A 7,485-nucleotide genomic window follows, 5' to 3' on the forward strand; every position below is an offset into this window, starting at 1 on the left:
GACACCGGAGATAAGCAGGGAGCGGGGACACACAGCAGGGAGAGGAAATGCAATCACATCAAGTCACACTGGGATAGAGAAATCCACATTTGGGCCCCAGAGTGTATGTGTGTGTGTGTGTGTGTGTGTGTGAGAGAATGAGAGAGAGAGAGAAGAACAGAGACTCTCCTCATGTTCATCACCTCAATGGGCGCTGTGATTAATGTTTGACTAATGGTGGCCCAAGACATGCATACGTTAGTTCATGGCTGGACCAGCAGTGAGTCAGCAGGAGTCCAGGCAGAGCGTGAGCCTAACAGCCATGATGACCTTTGGGTCCCTGGCCTACAATGTTCCCCTTTCTCCTCACTCAGAGGAGACTCTTGTTCGAGGGGCACTTCCCGCTTGTGCCCCACGGTTACCGTCCAGGAAATGTGAAAAGAAATTTCATGACACTGTCGTGTCCGTTGTGTCACCTTCCGGTCATTGTGCTTTGATGCGTATTCACAGTGACATAGTTAGAATAGTTGATTTATGATGGGCAATCGTCCCCATCTTTGCCTGTCAGTGAAAATATTGTGTCACTGTCTCAGCTTGTGTGTTTTGTGCTGCTGTTGTCTTTCATTTTAATGCATCCTCACACACACACACACACACACACACACACACACAGACATGCACGCACCCACTGCATCTCTCACATTTACATACGTGTCCATAAACTGTCTTTCTTTTCCCTCACATTTGTTTGCATACAGATACTACCCCTCACACATGCATACAACACTTGACAAACACTTGTATAGACTTGTACAAACGCACGTCATAAAGTTAAAAACACACACACACACACACACACACATACAAACACATGGGCACACACACAGTTCCGTTTAAATAACACATCTTCCAACCAGACAGTCCTTAATCCGAAACACAGACAGAGAGCAGAGGACAACATGTTGAGAGACAGTCAAACACAGTAAAGCTGGTGACAAGAGAGAGACAATAAGAGTCAGGGAGAGGTTAGATGAGGAAGAGTGCTCTCTAATGATCCCAGTCATGTGAGGACAATAGGCTTTTACAGCTCTTTGGCTAGAACCATAGCATGGGAACGCAGGCTCAGCGTAAACCAATGGCACATGCCTGGACCGGTATGTCCAAAGTCTGGTTTCACATTTATCTGATGATGGAGAGATGTTCCTTTCAATCCAGAGGTGAACATGTGTACGTATAAGCAGGATTGACTGATGATCTGATAATGTGCAACTTACACAAGTGTGATGTGAAAACTTGAAGCCTCTAGTGCATGCACATACACACACGCACATACATACACGCACACACACACACATACACGCACACACACACGCACATACATACACGCACATACACACACGCACATACATACACGCACACACACACACGCACACACATACACGCACACACACATACACGCACACACACACGCACACATACACGCACACACACACACACACTGAGAACTGACTTTAGTCTCTAGATTTGTCAGTGAAGGAGAAGAATTACATGCAATTTTAATTTTAATGTGTGTGTAAGAATATTTATTCAGGTTGTTTTACTCTATTAAAAAGGGAAGACTGAGTTTTAATAATGCAGTTCAACAGCTTATATGTGCAGTATATGAGTTGTTGCTTTTCTTTCAAGCAGCTCTGTTCTGGCTTCTTCCAGGACAGTTGGGTAAATAGTGGAGGTCACACTGATTAACATCTAATTTATGTGATCTTAAAAACAAAATGCACTTAAAAAATATATTTAAAAAAAAAATTATTTCAAGATACATGCACCTCTCTTGGTCAAGTCTTTTAAAAAAAAAAAAAAAAAAAAAGGTCCTGCAAGCAATGTATTATTAAAGTGTATGTGGAAATGAATTAATTTAAAGGGTTTTCCTTTAAAGTTCCTTTAAGTGGAAAAACATCATGTAATTTGTTCCTATTTCCTCTGGGGTTTCTTAAAATACTTAATGAATGAAAAGAAAATACAAAAACAAAAATTAAAGCAAATAATATATTAAAACAAATTAACTTCTAACCAAGAGTTGTGAAACTTATTTCAACTTGCCTGGCAGTCATTATTATTTTTTTAGTTAGAAAATAAATAAAATCTTGAAAAATCTGATATTGTTTATTTTTTCTTTTGGCTTTTTTTGTTTGTAACTATTTATAATATATGACATTGCTGCAGCATATACAGTACATACTTTTATATTAGTGTGTAGTATATTTTGTGTAGAGATCTGGGACAAAAGTAATAAATAAATATACATATATAATACCATATTTTAACAGTGTCCTTCAGGATTTATTGAAGGATTTGCTGAATTTGTTAACAAAGTGGATAAACAGCTCGTCATCAAGTGACTGGAAAACTCTAACTAGCAGACCAGGGAATAGTCAGAGGGATGGGTGCAGACGGGACCAGAGAGAAAATACAGTGAGTAGACAGACAGAGACAGGAAAGAAAAGTTCGAGATTGGGTTAGAGACAACCGGAGAGAGCCAGCAGCCACTGAGACAGAGATATTTGGAGAAAGAGAGCGGGGGCAGAAAGAGGGGGAATAAAGAGAGAGACAGACAGAGACAGAAAGTGAGAGAGAGAGAGAGAGAGGGAGTAATCAAGGAGAATCAGGACGTTTCCTCTGTAATACCCACAGGCCCCGGCTGAGCCCCAGCTCCACAATCCTTGCTGATTGGAGGGAAGGGTTTGTTTGAAGAGGAGGTCAAGACCATCAGTACCTTGTTAAGGAAAAGTTGTGTCCAGAGGAATGAAGAAGGCTGACTCCTTCCTGAGGAATTCATAGGGGGATAGTGTGTGGTGTGTTAGTGCATGTGTGTGTGCGTGCGTGAGTGTGTGTGTGTGTGTGTGTGTTTGGAGAAGACAGAAAGAAAGCACTGATGTTGGAGGAAGAGACATTGTTTTTAAGTGCACGTGTGTGTGTGTGCGTGTGTGTGTGTGTGTGTTGATATAGACACTAAGAAGGAGCAGTGGGGAGGAGGAGGAATCAGATTGTGATTTAAAGAGGACCCATCAGCCCCCTCCTCACATAGTTTCTAAAGCCAGGATAACAGCACTGGCATTCGCCGCAATAATGCATGACAGATGTACATCAACCGTGCTCTCTCTCTCTCTCTCTCTCTCTCTCTCTCTCTCTCTCTCTCTGTCTGTCTGTCTCTGTTCTCCCTCTCTCTCCTTCCTTTTTCTGCCTCCTCCCATCTGGACCCAATGTGTTGTTGGTGATGGGCACCATGCATCTAAACATAAACTACTATAAAAGAAAATTTAAAAAGAAAGAAAAGAAAGAGAGGATTATGGTCTTGTCTGAGGAGTCTTTCAGTTTTAGTGGTTGAACACTGGCATGGTGTTGATGTCAGCTCCAACACTGCTTTCAACCTTTTTTTTTTTTTTTACTCCATCTCGACAGTTTGAAACTTCACATGAGAATACGTCATAAAGTGATGGAGCTTCTTTGATTATGAGTTTTTACATTTTTTTGAGTGTGATTTCTAATATGTATTATTATTATTTCTCTGCATCTTGATAAACTGCACATTTTTGAATTATGTTATCAATGTTTTCATGCAGTCAGGTCTCCCTTGAAAATGAAATCAGCCTCAATGGCATTACATAACTGGAAGTTAATATGTCTGCTTATTCATAAAACATTTACTGAGGTCAAGAGAGGTCAAAGTTTCTTTAAATGCAGAGTATGGACTCACTTACTTCTTGAGTTTGAAGACACGATTGAGGATGCAAAATTTTATTTAATTTTGAATTATTCCTCTTCAATCCCTTAAATATGTAGGTCGGTCTTACATGTCCATGTCTGTCTGAAATTTGTAAAATTTGGCATGTCAAATTTTATGTATTTTATTTAAAAAAAAATAAGGTTTTGAATCATTCCCCCCACTATCCATAAGTGGTTCAAAAAGTACACATATATTTATATATATTGCCAAGTAGCCCAGTAGCACAGGCAGACATAGACTCTATAATATTAGTATAATATTTGATTAGCCTATAGGTATCCCTTTAACACCCAAACTGTCATCACTGTGTTTCCTCAGCTGACTAAGGACTGTCAACCTGTAAAACATGAGGCAGTTAAAGTCATAAATGCATTGTGTATTTGGTTTAAACTCTAATGTTCCCAATAATCCCCCACATATGTTCCCTTAAGAACCACAAATGATGGAATAAACCTTTGTGCATCGTACGACAACTGGGACGGGGTTTTGAACCTCAGTAGTTTTACTTTTCCGCCAAAATGTATGTATGAGTGTCGCTGTCGCAGCAGACTGGCCTGTATACTGTGTTTTCACATTTGCTTGTGTTTCTGTGTTCAAACAGCAGAGGGCAACACGTTCACAGTGCATGATGTCAAGTTTCCCTCCCCTGTCATTATCACACTCTCACAAATGTCCATAAAACCCTGCGGTTCCTCCACACCAAGCACAACCAGCCTCGATAGGAACCCAGCAACATTTTCACATCAACCCTTAATTCAAAAAGTGTGTTCACAAACAAACAAGGTCTTTTTGTTGGAGTCAGACATGCATGGGTTATTTTATGTAGAGAAGTAAAATCGGATGCCAAGAGCAATCTAAGCTATGGTTCTTTCTCATTATAAGAGAGGAGAGGAGAGGATGACAAAATCCACAGAAATGTGTGAAGGGCAATAAAGACATAAAGAGAAGGAGGAGGAGAATAGACGCAGAGGCTGATAAAAAGGAAAACGGAAAAGACAGAACAGTCACTGACAGAACAGCAATGTGGCCAGCAATGTGCTGTGTCACTGTGCCGTTGTACTTTGTTTTATTACTTCCTTGTAGCAGTAAATGGACTTGAGCACAGTGCCTGGGCAACAGGCACTGTGTCGACTCGGGAGTTCATCTGAAAGAAACAAATGATATCCAGCGAAATAAAAGTACAACTTCATTGAAGTTTCAGAACACACATCAAAGTAAAATTCTGTCACTGTAAATCCGAGCATTACTCCAACCACAACATAGTTTTGTTGAGGGTGTTACAGTCAGTTTCCAGTGGTGGAATTTAACTAGGTATATTAACTCAAGCACTGTACTTAAGGCCACATTTAGTACTTGTACTTTCCTTCCGTGTTTCCATATCACATCTAGTCCTCTCCAATTCAGATGGAAATATTGCACTTTTTATTTCAGGTGTTTTATATAATAAGATTTTGGATACAAAACATATGATCAGCTCATGAAATATGATGCATTGTTATAGACTTAAGTGCCAACTATATTTTTAAAAACATAAAGTGCTACAGTACCTGTATTTGGTTGCCATGGTGGTACAAGCAGACGTGACAGCCTCTCATTGAACAAATATTTCAGGAAGCAGCGTTTTATCTAATGAAATTCCTCTGAGAAAGTAGTCACTCATACTAAAATAACCAAAGCTGTTCTAACTTTGCCAGAAAATATGAATTCATGAAGGACCTCACTGCTCTCAGTAAGAAGCTGATTGAGAAAATATGTTTTCAGGGCCTTTAATGCATCAGTGATAAAATATATAATGGTATAACACGTGCATTGGCATTTTCTTTCTCTCTACTTTAAAGGTTCTATAGGCAATATTTTAATCAATAATATAACAGAAAACAAGATGTACTGTAGTAATGGCGTCCTGAGCAGAGATCCAAGTCACACCCCCTCTATATGTCATAATCTGAGCTTCTCTATTCTTTGTTTTGGTGTTTGGGATGGCGGCGCGTGTGTATTAGTGCATACACATGTGCACGTGAGTCCCCCCGTTATACCGTTGGTACTCCCCACATTCATGAACTCTCTCTCTCTTTTTCTCTCTCTCACTGTTCGTATCAGAATTAAGGCGAAAAATAAAAGTGATGAACCCAGCTGGGACACACTTGTTCAATGCTTTTAACTTCAAAAGTCATAATCAGGCATTGAACAACAAGTGCATCCCATCCAGGTTCATCACTTTGTAGTGTCCCCTGGAAACAATTCCATTGCGTTATGAATATTTGCAGCACGTGTTGTCAAATTGATGAAGATGTTTTCTGAATTTGTTTGTGTTTTGCAGTGCGTTGAGTTCTCAGGGCCACCGTACTTCTTCCACCACAGTCAGTTTCTTCTTGCAATGCCTGATTTACATGAAGCAATCATGGAATTATTGCTGCTGTATGATGATGTGAGCACTTTTTCAAGGACTACAGTTCTGTTTATTTACCATTCAGGCTCATGAAGCACTGATAATAAAATATCTAAAATAAACATCTTCATGCTCAAGTTACGCTCCCGTACATGTACTAAAACCACACCTTTAATTGTTTGTGTGTAACAATGAATCATCACGTTCCATGATGTTCTCTGGAAAACAAAACCATCTTACTGTGAATGAGAGTGGTGTCTATTTTTCCATAATTTGAGGTAAGATTAGACATTTACACCTTCACTGCACCAGGAATAGGTTTAAATTTAGCTCTGGAGTATTTGCAGATCAAATAACCAAGACAAGGAAATAAGAATTCAAAATAAAAACATTGCTGGTAACCTTCCCAGACTCCAAAAAATAATAAAAATGATAATAAAGATGAAAATGTCAAAATATATAGGAAAAAATGCTCAGCAATTGCCTATGCTCAGCAATTATGCAGTTAAATATCAATCAGCTTCATTCATGATTTCATCCTCTCCAGCATGACTACCAAAATCTCACATCATTATGGATTTGTTGTTGTGACAGAAACAGTCTTCTGCTGAAGCAGCTGACTGTGCTGTCGTAATATGATGCGACCCGTCCTGGCACTGCAGTCATTTTTGTTTTCATGTTCTTGATGTCAGTGGGTGTGGTACATGAGAGGCGTGGGACATAACACAGAACATGCAGACTTCCTGACACTTTATAGCTGGCCCTGTCAAAAATATGTTGCAGTGCAAAAACACACCCATTCATAGCTGCCAGAGGGCTGGGGCGAATGTTGCACTTAGAGACTGTTCAGGTGAGATTTTGTGTAAAGTCTCAATAGAATAAAGCATTTGCAATTAATTAAGATCACTATTGATGACGGTAAGATATTCACCTATATGATCAGGATTCACAGCCCTACAAAATAAAAATGTAGTGAAGGATAAACTGAAGTTTCCACCTGACATGAACTCAAGTATTAACCAAAATTCTGTTTCTATTATTTTCACTTGTTAAACAGCTCAGGGTTTCTGTGGGTATGAAAAGAACATAGTCTGGTTATAATTAACTTGTCTTCCTTTATCACAGATGATAAAGAGATCAAGGGGTGCTGTAAAATGAGTCTACACTGGGAAAAGCATGGAGGAGCGGAGTTCACTGGTTCCAAGTAACTCTGTATTGGCTCAGAGCGAGCCCTGTGTTTGTTTTCTCACGATTAAGTCAAGCACGTTCACTGTGGCCATGTGCCAACGGTGAGGCCCGTCACCTCTCCTGTTGTTTGAGACGTCCATGGACA

Source organism: Seriola dumerili, unplaced genomic scaffold (assembly GCF_002260705.1).
Source record: "Seriola dumerili isolate Sdu_G_001 unplaced genomic scaffold, Sdu_1.0 BDQW01000149.1, whole genome shotgun sequence".
Taxonomy (NCBI): domain Eukaryota; kingdom Metazoa; phylum Chordata; class Actinopteri; order Carangiformes; family Carangidae; genus Seriola; species Seriola dumerili.